Source organism: Solea senegalensis, unplaced genomic scaffold, assembly GCF_019176455.1.
Source record: "Solea senegalensis isolate Sse05_10M unplaced genomic scaffold, IFAPA_SoseM_1 scf7180000017518, whole genome shotgun sequence".
NCBI lineage: Eukaryota > Metazoa > Chordata > Actinopteri > Pleuronectiformes > Soleidae > Solea > Solea senegalensis.
This window is the reverse complement of record NW_025322448.1, coordinates 1-14383: the sequence shown is the minus strand read 5'-3', so window position 1 is coordinate 14383 and position 14383 is coordinate 1. Positions and strand designations below refer to the sequence as shown.

Genomic DNA, 14383 nt, shown 5'->3' with positions numbered 1-14383 from the left:
CTTGTGCATTTTTGAAGAGAAACCAGAGTCAACGTAGCCCCTGTCCTGGAGAGCAGCCGAGGAGTCTATCCGCCGGAGTCACCACAGTCTCGGTCGGCCGGCCGGCCGGCCACCTTGGGACGGCCTTCCTTCAACGCTTTTGCTTAGTCGGCCAATAAACCGCCCAGATTTGACTGCATGTTTGGAAGCGCTTTCCTACTGTCGGTTGTGCGCTGCAGTTTTCTATCAGTCGCTGAGGCTGGGGCACATTCCTCGCTCACTGGCACACCTCCAACATTTAGTGGTAGACGTGAGTGCATGAGCAAAGCAGCTCCGTATCACACCGAGCAGTACAAACTGCCGGGCCATTTCCCACCTCATCCGGGCTTCTGAAATGGGGAGTTGCTCCTGGCATCACTTCAACATCAGGTCACTGCACGGAGTGAACAGAGCAAGCGCCAAAGTATTAACCCTTGGCATGATGGCCATGGATCCATCTCCAACAATCAAGTTCTTCTACAAAGAGTTGGGAAAGGGAGCGTGACATTTGCTTTGAGCTAAAAGAACACACACAACCATCACGTTCCCAGCAACTTGGAAAGACTGGGGATGTTGCGCCGCAAGGACGTGAGAAGTTTGGAGATGGGCACACAACGCTGAACTTCGGGCGGCTGACCTTTGCTTACAACGACATCATCGGGGGAAAGCGCGGACGCAGCACCCCACTAGCAAAAACTATGCAGTCAAGACTCCCACGTTTGGGGAATTTGCAGGGGTCAACACAGCCGGAGTGCAATGGCTGAGCCTCGCCCTGGGTGAACCGCCTGCTTGATCATGGTATCTCCCCCGCCAGGTAAGTATGAGGTGTACTCGCCAAACACCGGGTGGCTCTTGCCAGACACAGCTCTTTGGCTGATGGTGCTGGAAATGAATAATCCCAGAGGCCAATGCCTTGACTCAGTTGCTCGCTAATGCTGTGCTATGTTCAACTTCAACCTCCAGCACACATTGGAGAGGAAACACTCGACCTTTTTTACTGGCATACCTGGCTGTCGTTTCCTATAGATTCAGCAACAACTGAACATGACGGCACCAACAGCCGCTTGCCCATCTCGGTGTCGCTTCCCGATACTGGACTAGAGTGTAGCATGTGGTGGAGATAAAGGCTGAAGTGCAGTGTGTCCGAAAGGCTGACTTTTGAGCCCCGCCACGAGCAGGGGGCCTTGCCCAGTCCATAAAAGCAGTCTGTGTCCCCAACCCCCGGCTTACGGCCATACCACCCTGAGCACGCCCGATCTCGTCTGATCTCGGAAGCCAAGCAGGGTCGGGCCTGGTTAGTACTTGGATGGGAGACCGCCTGGGAATACCAGGTGCTGTAAGCTTTTACACCGCTGCACGCTTTTACACTGCTGCTTCCTTACAAGAAACCTGCCCCTCCACGAGCAGGGGCCTTGCCTAGTCCATAAAGGCACTCTCTGTCGCCAGCCCCTCGGCTTACGGCCATACCACCCTGAGCACGCCCGATCTCGTCTGATCTCGGAAGCTAAGCAGGGTCGGGCCGGTTAGTACTTGGATGGGAGACCGCCTGGGAATACCAGGTGCTGTAAGCTTTTACGCTGCTGCTGCTGCTTCCTTACAAGAAACATGGGCTCGCAATTAAATTGACGCACAGGCACGGGTTGATGTCTTTCTGGTTTCAGCTTCGCTTCGCTTTTCACAGAAAAAAGAGAATGGTGCACCGTTCCTGGTGGCACTGCAATACCAGGTCAATGCAAGGAGTGAAGAGAGCAAGCCCCAGTTTTCACCTCCCACTGCTGAAAAATGCATTTAATATTTAATCCCCATATAGAGGACATATCAGATATTAAACTGATAAGAACAGATACTACACTTGATCTTAGCCAAAGGCCGAGAAGCGATGGCCCACAGGTGTCTGGGGCCAACCCAAGATCTTGGCACACAAGTCAGTTGTTGTGGTGCCATGTTTTTAAGGGCGCATAACAAAGGCTGCTGCTGCTGATCACCTCCGCCCCAAGGTTGACCTAAGGGCACCTCTGAGCCTTGACAGACAGCTGCTTGACATTTGACACACTCAAAGGGCGCAGCCTTACAGCAAAGCCCACCAAAAATAACTTAAACTCTTGAACGCCCCTCTCCACGGAAGTCTTTAGTAAAAGGCGAAAGACTTGTGCATTTTGAAGAGAAACCAGAGTCAACGTAGCCCCTGTCCTGGAGAGCAGCCGAGGAGTCTATCCGCCGGAGTCACCACAGTCTCGGTCGGCCGGCCGGCCGGCCACCTTGGGACGGCCTTCCTTCAACGTTTTTGCTTGGTCGGCCAATAAACCGCCCAGATTTGATTGCATGTTTGGAAGCGCTTTCCTACTGTCGGTTGTGCGCTGCAGTTTTCTATCAGTCGCTGAGGCTGTGGCACATTCCTCGCTCACTGGCACACCTCCAACATTTATTGGTAGACGTGAGTGCATGAGCAAAGCAGCTCCGTGTCACACTGAGCAGTACAAACTGCCGGGCCATTTCCCACCTCATCCGGGCTTCTGAAATGGTGAGTTGCTCCTGGCATCACTTCAACATCAGGTCACTGCACGGAGTGAACAGAGCAAGCGCCAAAGTATTAACCCTTGGCATGATGGCCATGGATCCATCTCCAACAATCAAGTTCTTCTACAAAGAGTTGGGAAAGGGAGCGTGACATTTGCTTTGAGCTAAAAGAACACACACCACCATCACGTTCCCAGCAACTTGGAAAGACTGGGGATGTTGCTCCGCAAGGACGTGAGAAGTTTGGAGATGGGCACACAACGTTGAACTTCGGGCGGCTGACCTTTGCTTACAACGACATCATCGGGGGAAAGCGCGGACGCAGCACCCCACTAGCAAAAACTATGCAGTCAAGACTCCCACGTTTGGGGAATTTGCAGGGGGCAACACAGCCGGAGTGCAATGGCTGAGCCTCGCCCTGGGTGAACCGCCTTCTTGATCATGGTATCTCCCCTGCCAGGTAAGTATGAGGTGTACTCGCCAAACACCGGGTGGCTCTTGCCAGACACAGCTCTTGGCTGATGGTGCTGGAAATGAATAATCCCAGAGGCCAATGCCTTGACTCAGTTGCTCGTTAATGCTGTGCTATGTTCAACTTCAACCTCCAGCACACATTTGAGAGGAAACACTTGACCTTTTTTACTGGCATACCTGGCTGTCCTTTCCTATAGATTCAGCAACAACTGGACATGACGGCACCAACAGCCGCTTGCCCATCTTGGTGGCGCTTCCCGATACTGGACTAGAGTGTAGCATGTGGTGGAGATAAAGGCTGAAGTGCAGTGTGTCCGAAAGGCTGACTTTTGAGCCCCGCCACGCGCAGGGGGCCTTGCCCAGTCCATAAAAGCAGTCTGTGTCCCCAAGCCCCCGGCTTACGGCCATACCACCCTGAGCACGCCCGATCTCGTCTGATCTCGGAAGCCAAGCAGGGTCGGGCCTGGTTAGTACTTGGATGGGAGACCGCCTGGGAATACCAGGTGCTGTAAGCTTTTACACCGCTGCACGCTTTTTACACTGCTGCTTCCGTACAAGAAACATGCCCCTCCACGCAGTTATGGGCCTTGCCTAGTCCAAGGCACTCTGTCGCCAGCCCTCGCTTACGGCCATACCACCCTGAGTAACGCCCGACCGCCTGGATCTCGAAGCTAAGCTATGGGTCGGCCGGGTTAGTACTTGATGGGAGAGACCCTGGGAATGGCCAGGTGCTGTAAGCTTTACGCTGCTGCTGCTGCTGCTGCTTCCTTACAAGAAACATGGGCTCGCAATTAAATTGGACGCATTGCAGCACGTAAAGGTTGATGTCTTTCTGGTTTCAGCTTCGCTTTGGTTTTCACAGAAAAAAAGAGAATGGTGCACCGTTCCTGGTGGCACTGCAATACCAGGTCAATGCAAGGAGTGAAGAGAGCAAGCCCCAGTTTTCACCTCCCACTGCTCAAAAATGCATTTAATATTTAATCCCCATATAGAGGACATATCAGATATTAAACTGATAAGAACAGATACTACACTTGATCTTAGCCAAAAGGCCGAGAAGCGATGGCCCACAGGTGTCTGGGGCCAACCCAAGATCTTGGCACACAAGTCAGTTGTTGTGGTGCCATGTTTTTAAGGGCGCATAACAAAGGCTGCTGCTGCTGATCACCTCCGCCCCAAGGTTGACCTAAGTGCACCTCTGAGCCTTGACAGACAGCTGCTTGACATTTGACACACTCAAAGGGCGCAGCCTTACAGCAAAGCCCACCAAAAATAACTTAAACTCTTGAACGTCCCTCTCCACGGAAGTCTTTAGTAAAAGGCGAAAGACTTGTGCATTTTGAAGAGAAACCAGAGTCAACGTAGCCCCTGTCCTGGAGAGCAGCCGAGGAGTCTATCCGCCGGAGTCACCACAGTCTCGGTCGGCCGGCCGGCCGGCCACCTTGGGACGGCCTTCCTTCAACGTTTTTGCTTAGTCGGCCAATAAACCGCCCAGATTTGACTGCATGTTTGGAAGCGCTTTCCTACTGTCGGTTGTGCGCTGCAGTTTTCTATCAGTCGCTGAGGCTGTGGCACATTCCTCGCTCACTGGCACACCTCCAACATTTAGTGGTAGACGTGAGTGCATGAGCAAAGCAGCTCCGTGTCACACTGAGCAGTACAAACTGCCGGGCCATTTCCCACCTCATCCGGGCTTCTGAAATGGTGAGTTGCTCCTGGCATCACTTCAACATCAGGTCACTGCACGGAGTGAACAGAGCAAGCGCCAAAGTATTAACCCTTGGCATGATGGCCATGGATCCATCTCCAACAATCGAGTTCTTCTACAAAGAGTTGGGAAAGGGAGCGTGACATTTGCTTTGAGCTAAAAGACAACACCCACAACCATCACGTTCCCAGCAACTTGGAAAGACTGGGGATGTTGCTCCGCAAGGACGTGAGAAGTTTGGAGATGGGCACACAACGTTGAACTTCGGGCGGCTGACCTTTGCTTACAACGACATCATCGGGGGAAAGCGCGGACGCAGCACCCCACTAGCAAAAATTATGCAGTCAAGACTCCCACGTTTGGGGAATTTGCAGGGGTCAACACAGCCGGAGTGCAATGGCTGAGCCTCGCCCTGGGTGAACCGCCTTCTTGATCATGGTATCTCCCCTGCCAGGTAAGTATGAGGTGTACTCGCCAAACACCGGGTGGCTCTTGCCAGACACAGCTCTTTGGCTGATGGTGCTGGAAATGAATAATCCCAGAGGCCAATGCCTTGACTCAGTTGCTCGTTAATGCTGTGCTATGTTCAACTTCAACCTCCAGCACACATTGGAGAGGAAACACTCGACCTTTTTTACTGGCATACCTGGCTGTCGTTTCCTATAGATTCAGCAACAACTGGACATGACGGCACCAACAGCCGCTTGCCCATCTCGGTGTCGCTTCCCGATACTGGACTAGAGTGTAGCATGTGGTGGAGATAAAGGCTGAAGTGCAGTGTGTCCGAAAGGCTGACTTTTGAGCCCCGCCACGCGCAGGGGGCCTTGCCCAGTCCATAAAAGCAGTCTGTGTCCCCAACCCCCCGGCTTACGGCCATACCACCCTGAGCACGCCCGATCTCGTCTGATCTCGGAAGCCAAGCAGGGTCGGGCCTGGTTAGTACTTGGATGGGAGACCGCCTGGGAATACCAGGTGCTGTAAGCTTTTACACCGCTGCACGCTTTTACACTGCTGCTTCCTTACAAGAAACATGCCCCTCCACGAGCAGGGGCCTTGCCTAGTCCATAAAGGCACTCTCTGTCGCCAGCCCCTCGGCTTACGGCCATACCACCCTGAGCACGCCCGATCTCGTCTGATCTCGGAAGCTAAGCAGGGTCGGGCCGGGTTAGTACTTGGATGGGAGACCGCCTGGGAATACCAGGTGCTGTAAGCTTTTACGCTGCTGCTGCTGCTTCCTTACAAGAAACATGGGCTCGCAATTAAATTGACGCACAGGCACGGGTTGATGTCTTTCTGGTTTCAGCTTCGCTTTGCTTTTCACAGAAAAAAGAGAATGGTGCACCGTTCCTGGTGGCACTGCAATACCAGGTCAATGCAAGGAGTGAAGAGAGCAAGCCCCAGTTTTCACCTCCCACTGCTCAAAAATGCATTTAATATTTAATCCCCATATAGAGGACATATCAGATATTAAACTGATAAGAACAGATACTACACTTGATCTTAGCCAAAAGGCCGAGAAGCGATGGCCCACAGGTGTCTGGGGCCAACCCAAGATCTTGGCACACAAGTCAGTTGTTGTGGTGCCATGTTTTTAAGGGCGCATAACAAAGGCTGCTGCTGCTGATCACCTCCGCCCCAAGGTTGACCTAAGTGCACCTCTGAGCCTTGACAGACAGCTGCTTGACATTTGACACACTCAAAGGGCGCAGCCTTACAGCAAAGCCCACCAAAAATAACTTAAACTCTTGAACGTCCCTCTCCACGGAAGTCTTTAGTAAAAGGCGAAAGACTTGTGCATTTTGAAGAGAAACCAGAGTCAACGTAGCCCCTGTCCTGGAGAGCAGCCGAGGAGTCTATCCGCCGGAGTCACCACAGTCTCGGTCGGCCGGCCGGCCGGCCACCTTGGGACGGCCTTCCTTCAACGTTTTTGCTTAGTCGGCCAATAAACCGCCCAGATTTGACTGCATGTTTGGAAGCGCTTTCCTACTGTCGGTTGTGCGCTGCAGTTTTCTATCAGTCGCTGAGGCTGTGGCACATTCCTCGCTCACTGGCACACCTCCAACATTTAGTGGTAGACGTGAGTGCATGAGCAAAGCAGCTCCGTGTCACACTGAGCAGTACAAACTGCCGGGCCATTTCCCACCTCATCCGGGCTTCTGAAATGGTGAGTTGCTCCTGGCATCACTTCAACATCAGGTCACTGCACGGAGTGAACAGAGCAAGCGCCAAAGTATTAACCCTTGGCATGATGGCCATGGATCCATCTCCAACAATCGAGTTCTTCTACAAAGAGTTGGGAAAGGGAGCGTGACATTTGCTTTGAGCTAAAAGACAACACCCACAACCATCACGTTCCCAGCAACTTGGAAAGACTGGGGATGTTGCTCCGCAAGGACGTGAGAAGTTTGGAGATGGGCACACAACGTTGAACTTCGGGCGGCTGACCTTTGCTTACAACGACATCATCGGGGGAAAGCGCGGACGCAGCACCCCACTAGCAAAAATTATGCAGTCAAGACTCCCACGTTTGGGGAATTTGCAGGGGTCAACACAGCCGGAGTGCAATGGCTGAGCCTCGCCCTGGGTGAACCGCCTTCTTGATCATGGTATCTCCACTGCCAGGTAAGTATGAGGTGTACTCGCCAAACACCGGGGGGCTCTTGCCAGACACAGCTCTTTGGCTGATGGTGCTGGAAATGAATAATCCCAGAGGCCAATGCCTTGACTCAGTTGCTCGTTAATGCTGTGCTATGTTCAACTTCAACCTCCAGCACACATTGGAGAGGAAACACTCGACCTTTTTTACTGGCATACCTGGCTGTCGTTTCCTATAGATTCAGCAACAACTGGACATGACGGCACCAACAGCCGCTTGCCCATCTCGGTGTCGCTTCCCGATACTGGACTAGAGTGTAGCATGTGGTGGAGATAAAGGCTGAAGTGCAGTGTGTCCGAAAGGCTGACTTTTGAGCCCCGCCACGCGCAGGGGGCCTTGCCCAGTCCATAAAAGCAGTCTGTGTCCCCAACCCCCCGGCTTACGGCCATACCACCCTGAGCACGCCCGATCTCGTCTGATCTCGGAAGCCAAGCAGGGTCGGGCCTGGTTAGTACTTGGATGGGAGACCGCCTGGGAATACCAGGTGCTGTAAGCTTTTACACCGCTGCACGCTTTTACACTGCTGCTTCCTTACAAGAAACATGCCCCTCCACGAGCATGGGCCTTGCCTAGTCCATAAAGGCACTCTCTGTCGCCAGCCCCTCGGCTTACGGCCATACCACCCTGAGCACGCCCGATCTCGTCTGATCTCGGAAGCTAAGCAGGGTCGGGCCGGGTTAGTACTTGGATGGGAGACCGCCTGGGAATACCAGGTGCTGTAAGCTTTTACGCCGCTGCTGCTTCCTTACAAGAAACATGGGCTCGCAATTAAATTGACGCACAGGCACGGGTTGATGTCTTTCTGGTTTCAGCTTCGCTTTGCTTTTCACAGAAAAAAGAGAATGGTGCACCGTTCCTGGTGGCACTGCAATACCAGGTCAATGCAAGGAGTGAAGAGAGCAAGCCCCAGTTTTCACCTCCCACTGCTCAAAAATGCATTTAATATTTAATCCCCATATAGAGGACATATCAGATATTAAACTGATAAGAACAGATACTACACTTGATCTTAGCCAAAAGGCCGAGAAGCGATGGCCCACAGGTGTCTGGGGCCAACCCAAGATCTTGGCACACAAGTCAGTTGTTGTGGTGCCATGTTTTTAAGGGCGCATAACAAAGGCTGCTGCTGCTGATCACCTCCGCCCCAAGGTTGACCTAAGTGCACCTCTGAGCCTTGACAGACAGCTGCTTGACATTTGACACACTCAAAGGGCGCAGCCTTACAGCAAAGCCCACCAAAAATAACTTAAACTCTTGAACGTCCCTCTCCACGGAAGTCTTTAGTAAAAGGCGAAAGACTTGTGCATTTTGAAGAGAAACCAGAGTCAACTGTTGTGGGAACTTTTGTGAGTGAGATGAAGCACGAGAACTGAGTCGGATGAATACAAGCAAGTTGATTTAATCTGAGTTGCAACCAGAGGAGCACAGTTTACAGAGTCGAAGAGTCTGCAAAGTGAACAACACTGAGCAGAGAGAAACAAGGCGTATATAAACATGTCTTCAGCAGTATGTGTACGTGATATAGAAGAACAGAAGGTTCATTGGATAGAGTAGTTGTCTGATATGATGCCAATAAACTGTTGTGAGAAACTAGCAGATATCAGTAGAGAGCAGGGAGTTTCTTGGGAGGACAGGGACCTTGAGATGAAATGGGAAACTTATAATTGCCCTCTACACCTCGTGTGACCCAAGAAACAACTAACCACTGAACCTTGTGTGACCTAAAGAAACATCTGTGTGCATGCAATATGCCATTACATTTCCCCCCTTTTTATCCTTAAGGATAAACGAGGAAGAGAAAAACAACCAATAAAACACAATCAACAATAGAATCAACAAAATATGCACACACAATATAACACAACAAATCCCAGATGACAATCAAATATGAGAAAAGAACAGTATTCAAAACTTCAGACTGAGCATTCCAACTGGTTTACGATCAGTTGTCACACAGAATACAATTCAACGGAAAACCTTAAGGTAAAAGTTGCAAGCTGTTTTTGTGGATGAAAGCATCCTGAGTAAGGATCAGTTTTTGTGTATGTATGTGTCATAGCGGTTGTAGCATTCTAGGGGTGAAAAATAAAGACAGTGAAATGGTGTAACACGTGTAGGTTGTGGTGTGGTGTAGGTCTTCTTGCGCCCACGAAGGTGACACAGAAACTACGTCTGCACGCCACTTGTTGTCTTCTTTCTTCGGACCCTTGGTCGCCTGCGTGCCTGTTACGAACGCAAAGTCTTACTTAGCAGCCTCTGGAGTTTGTAGTTTTCCAGGAGAACCAGCAGGGGGTGCTGGAACCTTTCTGCAGTGGCTGGCGTGGATCCAGGTAGCCTGCTCAGCGACTTTCACAGCAGTGTGGGTTGTCAGCAGGATCTGGAACGGACCTTGCCACCTCCTGTTCCTCCACGACTTCCTCCTGAAGTCTTTTATGACCACAAAGTCACCTGGTTCGAGCAGGTGCAGGGGACCACTGGCTGGAACAGGGAGGGCTGCGATCACCTGTTTCTTTACATCAGAGAGCTGTATGGATAGATTGGTACAGTAGGTTAGTGTGTTGTGATCACAAATAGCTGTTTATGGGGGTGGAGATCCCCCCACCCCCCCTCCTCCTTCCTCCCTTCTACCAATTCACTTTGTCAACTACTTCACAAAAAAGGTAGATGACATTCGCTCTTCTTTCTCAACCCCACCTCCTGATCTCACCACTCTACCAACCACACATTCAGCTCCTTCTCTATCCTCTTTCTCCCCTCTATCTCAGGATCAAGTTCTTTCCCTAATAACCTCTGCCCGCCCCACCTCCTGCCCCCTTGACCCTATCCCCTCTCACCTTCTTCAGTCAATTGCTTCTGATCTTCTTCCTTTCCTCACCCACCTCATTAACACATCTCTGTCATCTGGTTGCTTTCCGGACTCTCTTAAAGAGGCCAGAGTGACCCCCCTCCTTAAAAAACCCACCCTTGACCCGTCTGAAGTAAATAACTACAGACCTGTCTCTCTTCTTCCTTTTCTCTCCAAAACTCTGGAGCGTGCTATCTTTAATCAACTCTCCTCCTACCTTCACCGGAACAACCTTCTTGATCCTCTTCAGTCTGGTTTTAAAGCAGGTCACTCGACCGAAACTGCACTTCTTGCTGTCACTGAGCAACTCCACACTGCCAGGGCTGCCTCTCTCTCCTCTGTGCTCATCCTCTTGGACCTTTCTGCAGCGTTTGACACAGTTAACCACCAGATCCTGACTTCCTCCCTTCAAGAACTAGGTGTCTCAGGCTCTGCACTTACCCTACTCTCATCCTATCTTCAAAACCGAACATACAGAGTAACCTGGAGAGGATCCGTGTCGGAACCCTGTCCTCTAGCTACTGGGGTCCCTCAGGGTTCTGTCTTGGGCCCTCTCCTCTTCTCTCTATACACCAACTCTCTTGGTTCGGTTATTCGCTCTCATGGTTTTTCCTATCACAGCTACGCCGATGACACCCTACTCATTCTCTCTTTTCCCAGCTCCGACACACAGGTAGCAGAACGGATCACCGCTTGTCTGACTGACATCTCTCAGTGGATGTCTGACCATCACCTGAAACTCAATCTTGACAAGACTGAATTTCTTTTTCTCCCAGGAAAGGGCTCTCCCACCACAGATCTAACCATCACCCTCGACAACTCTGTGGTAACTCCTTCTCACACCGCAAGGAACCTGGGTGTGACACTTGACGACCATCTCTCCCTCACTGCCAACATTGCTGCAACAGCTAGATCTTGCAGATACATGTTGCACAACATCCGAAGGATTCGGCCTCTTCTAACCCAGAAGGCGGCACAGGTTCTGGTCCAGGCTCTTGTCATCTCACGCTTGGATTACTGCAACTCCCTCCTGGCTGGTCTTCCTGCATGCGCCATACGACCTCTGCAACTCATCCAGAATGCAGCAGCTCGACTGGTCTTCAACTTACCAAAATTCTCCCACACTACACCGCTCCTCCGCTCCCTTCACTGGCTTCCGGTAGCTGCTCGCATCCGCTTCAAGACTCTAGTGCTTGCGTTCCATGCTACAAACGGATCCGGTCCAGCCTACATCCAGGACATGATCAAAACCTACACCCCAGCCCGCCCACTCCGCTCTGCATCGACAAACCGACTCGCTGCCCCCTCACTGAGAGGATCGCAGAGGCACTCGCAGAACTCGAGACTGTTCACTGTCCTCGCTCCCAAATGGTGGAACGACCTCCCCAGCTGACATCCGGACAGCTGAAAGCCTCCACATCTTCCGACGCCGACTAAAAACACATTTCTTCCGACTCTACCTCGACTAAGACGACAAAAAAAACAAAAAAAAAACAAACAAAAAAAAACAAACAAACTTGTACATCGCACTTATGATTAGCACTTAATTGTTTGTTCTACTTGAAGCTCTTACTTACTTCTAGCTCTTATATGTACCCAAATGTTTAAATGCACTTTTGTAAGTCGCTTTGGATAAAAGCATCTGCTAAATGACATGTAATGTAATGTAATGTTTTAAGTTTAACTTTAAATACAGAGAGAGTGTCCGCCTCCCGAACTATCATTGGAAGCTGGTTCCACAGGAGAGGAGGAGCCTGGTAACTAAAGGCTCTGCCTCCCATTCTACTCTTACAGACTCTGGGAACCACAAGTAAACCTGTATTTTGTGACCTGAGTGGTCTATTAGGGTGATAGGGTAAGACTAGGTCTTTCAGGTATGAAGGGGCCTGACCATTAAGTGCTTTGTACGTGAGGAGGAGGATTTTAAATTTAATTCTAAACTGTATGAGGAGCCAGTGTAGAGAAGCTAACACTGGAGTTATGTGGTCTCTCTTTCTAGTTCCTGTCAGAACTCGTGCTGCAGCATTTTGAATTAACTGAAGGGTTCTAACAGACTTGTTAGAACATCCTGATAATAAGGAGTTACAGTAATCTAATCTAGATTAACAAAAGCATGAACTCGTTTTTCAGCATCCTGTAAAGACAGAATGTTTCTAATTTTCATAATGTTCCGCAGGTGGAAGAAGGCTGTTCTGGAAATGAGTTTTATGTGTGAATCAAAAGACATTTCCTGGTCAAAAGTAACTCCAAGGTTCCTCACAGTGGAACTGGAAGCCAGGGTGATGTCATCTAAAGTGACAATGTGATCAGAAAGTTTTTCTCTGAGGTGTTTAGGGCCGAGTATAATGACCTCAGTTTTTTCTGAGTTTAAAAGTAGAAAGTTACAGGTCATCCAGGACTTAATGTCTCTGAGACATTCCTGGAGTTGAACAACCTGATTTATTTCATCCGGCCTCATCGATAGATATAGCTGTGTGTCATCTGCATAACAATGAAAGTGTATGTTATGCTTTCTAATAATGTTCCGTAGAGGAAGCATATATAAGGTAAAAAGTATAGGCCCAAGCACTGAGCCTTGTGAAACTCCACAATTAACTTTTGTTTGTAGTGAGGCTTTATCATTAACGTGAACAAACTGGAATCTATCAGATAAGTATGATTTAAACCAGCAGAAGGCAGCACCTGTGATACCAAGAGTCAGCTCCAATCTCTGCAGTAGAATATCATGATCAATGGTGTCAAAACCAAGTTGCTCGAACCCTAATAATCCTTCCAGTTTCAAGAGGGTTCTTGCAACCTTGTTGCTCGAACCCTAATTACTACTTTCTGTGACTTCTGACCTTCTAAATGTGAATATTTTCTACTTTCTGTGATTTCTGAGCTTCTATATGTGAATATTTTCTACTTTCTATGATTTTTCAGCTTCTAAATGTGAATTTTTCTACTTTCTGTGATTGCTGACCTTCTATATGTGAATATGTTCTACTTTCTGTGATTTCGGACCTTCTAAATGTGAATATTTTCTACTTTCTGTCATTTCTGACCTTCTAAATGTGAACATGTTCTACTTTCTGTCATTTTTCAACGTAAAAAGTCATTTCAGCTTCTTCAGTGCCTAACGTTGTTCTACTCTCTGTGATTTCTCACCTTCTAAATGTGAATCTTTTCTACTTTCTGTCATTTTTCATCGTATTAAACGGGAATATGTTCTACTTTCTGTGATTTCTCACCCTCTACATGTGAACATTTCCTACTGTCTGTCGTTTCTGAGCTCCTCAAGACCAGGGGCGCGAGGGCGTCTTAGTGACCAGGGGCACGGAAGCATTTCAAGCCGGGCGGAAGGGTCAAACAAGTGCGGAGCTAAGCCCACTGGCGTGGGCTTAATTGTGCATTGACTGTGCGTTTTGGCAAAAGTGCTGGGTCCCAGAGCCCTGTGACAGGGGCCCGGGGTGAGGAGCTCAGGCTGGGGGGGGTCAGAGAGCCGGCGCGCTCCGCCCTGGGTGAGAAGCTCCGCCCTGGGTGAGAAGGAAGCAGAGAGCCAGAGAAGCATGGGGCCCTGGGAGCAGTGGCCGTGGCCCAGAGCGGGAGCTCAGGCCGGGGCAAAATACTGACAAAGTCCCACTTGGTGAGCAGGGGCACGGAGGAGGAGGAGGAGGAGGAGGAGGAGGAGGAGCAGAACACAGACTTTGTTTTTATTCAAAAAGGTGAACAAAATGACCGAGGCACAGTCCGTCGAAATGGGCCCCCCTGACTCGCACGAAAACAGGCGCTCGTCCTGGGGCAGAGAGTCAGCGCTGCCCCCTGGCTGCTGCTGAGAACCAGAGTCCCACTTGGTGACCCGGGGGCCACGGGGGCCGGGGAACGTGGGGGAAAAAAGTCATTTCAGCTTCTTCAGTGTAAACGTGTTCTACTCTCTGTCATTTGTCAGCTTCTAAATGTGAACATGTTCTACTTTCTGTCATTTTTCAACGTATTAAATGGGAATATTCTCTACTTTCTGTGATTTCTCACCTTCTAAATGTGAATATCTTCTACTTTCTGTGATTTCTCACCTTCTAAATGTGAATATCTTCTACTTTCTGTGATTTCTCACCTTCTAAATGTGAATATCTTCTACTTTCTGTGATTTCTCACCTTCTAAATGTGAATATTTTCTACTTTCTGT

The 14383-nt window shown here is 49.9% G+C and overlaps 19 non-coding genes across 19 annotated transcripts; 7 read left to right on the top strand and 12 right to left on the bottom strand.

Moving 5' to 3' along the window:
* Positions 1 to 676: 676 nt before the first annotated feature.
* LOC122764623 lies at positions 677 to 840 on the bottom strand. Its single transcript, XR_006359817.1, has one exon. It is a non-coding gene; the product is annotated as a U1 spliceosomal RNA (small nuclear RNA).
* A 402-nt stretch (positions 841 to 1242) lies between these two features.
* Positions 1243 to 1361, top strand: LOC122764617. Its single transcript, XR_006359812.1, has one exon. It is a non-coding gene; the product is annotated as a 5S ribosomal RNA (ribosomal RNA).
* A 110-nt stretch (positions 1362 to 1471) lies between these two features.
* Positions 1472 to 1589, top strand: LOC122764618. Its single transcript, XR_006359813.1, has one exon. It is a non-coding gene; the product is annotated as a 5S ribosomal RNA (ribosomal RNA).
* A 118-nt stretch (positions 1590 to 1707) lies between these two features.
* On the bottom strand, positions 1708 to 1899 carry LOC122764628. Its single transcript, XR_006359822.1, has one exon. It is a non-coding gene; the product is annotated as a U2 spliceosomal RNA (small nuclear RNA).
* A 182-nt stretch (positions 1900 to 2081) lies between these two features.
* On the bottom strand, positions 2082 to 2194 carry LOC122764632. Its single transcript, XR_006359826.1, has one exon. It is a non-coding gene; the product is annotated as a U5 spliceosomal RNA (small nuclear RNA).
* Positions 2195 to 2839: 645 nt separating this feature from the next.
* Positions 2840 to 3003, bottom strand: LOC122764622. The gene has a single exon (XR_006359816.1). It is a non-coding gene; the product is annotated as a U1 spliceosomal RNA (small nuclear RNA).
* Positions 3004 to 3405: 402 nt separating this feature from the next.
* On the top strand, positions 3406 to 3524 carry LOC122764635. Its single transcript, XR_006359829.1, has one exon. It is a non-coding gene; the product is annotated as a 5S ribosomal RNA (ribosomal RNA).
* A 356-nt stretch (positions 3525 to 3880) lies between these two features.
* On the bottom strand, positions 3881 to 4073 carry LOC122764626. Its single transcript, XR_006359820.1, has one exon. It is a non-coding gene; the product is annotated as a U2 spliceosomal RNA (small nuclear RNA).
* A 182-nt stretch (positions 4074 to 4255) lies between these two features.
* LOC122764631 lies at positions 4256 to 4368 on the bottom strand. The gene has a single exon (XR_006359825.1). It is a non-coding gene; the product is annotated as a U5 spliceosomal RNA (small nuclear RNA).
* Positions 4369 to 5015: 647 nt separating this feature from the next.
* On the bottom strand, positions 5016 to 5179 carry LOC122764620. Its single transcript, XR_006359814.1, has one exon. It is a non-coding gene; the product is annotated as a U1 spliceosomal RNA (small nuclear RNA).
* Positions 5180 to 5582: 403 nt separating this feature from the next.
* On the top strand, positions 5583 to 5701 carry LOC122764634. The gene has a single exon (XR_006359828.1). It is a non-coding gene; the product is annotated as a 5S ribosomal RNA (ribosomal RNA).
* A 110-nt stretch (positions 5702 to 5811) lies between these two features.
* Positions 5812 to 5930, top strand: LOC122764627. The gene has a single exon (XR_006359821.1). It is a non-coding gene; the product is annotated as a 5S ribosomal RNA (ribosomal RNA).
* Positions 5931 to 6048: 118 nt separating this feature from the next.
* LOC122764625 lies at positions 6049 to 6241 on the bottom strand. The gene has a single exon (XR_006359819.1). It is a non-coding gene; the product is annotated as a U2 spliceosomal RNA (small nuclear RNA).
* A 182-nt stretch (positions 6242 to 6423) lies between these two features.
* On the bottom strand, positions 6424 to 6536 carry LOC122764630. Its single transcript, XR_006359824.1, has one exon. It is a non-coding gene; the product is annotated as a U5 spliceosomal RNA (small nuclear RNA).
* A 647-nt stretch (positions 6537 to 7183) lies between these two features.
* On the bottom strand, positions 7184 to 7347 carry LOC122764621. The gene has a single exon (XR_006359815.1). It is a non-coding gene; the product is annotated as a U1 spliceosomal RNA (small nuclear RNA).
* Positions 7348 to 7750: 403 nt separating this feature from the next.
* Positions 7751 to 7869, top strand: LOC122764633. Its single transcript, XR_006359827.1, has one exon. It is a non-coding gene; the product is annotated as a 5S ribosomal RNA (ribosomal RNA).
* Positions 7870 to 7979: 110 nt separating this feature from the next.
* LOC122764616 lies at positions 7980 to 8098 on the top strand. Its single transcript, XR_006359811.1, has one exon. It is a non-coding gene; the product is annotated as a 5S ribosomal RNA (ribosomal RNA).
* Positions 8099 to 8213: 115 nt separating this feature from the next.
* Positions 8214 to 8406, bottom strand: LOC122764624. Its single transcript, XR_006359818.1, has one exon. It is a non-coding gene; the product is annotated as a U2 spliceosomal RNA (small nuclear RNA).
* Positions 8407 to 8588: 182 nt separating this feature from the next.
* On the bottom strand, positions 8589 to 8701 carry LOC122764629. Its single transcript, XR_006359823.1, has one exon. It is a non-coding gene; the product is annotated as a U5 spliceosomal RNA (small nuclear RNA).
* Positions 8702 to 14383: the final 5682 nt, after the last annotated feature.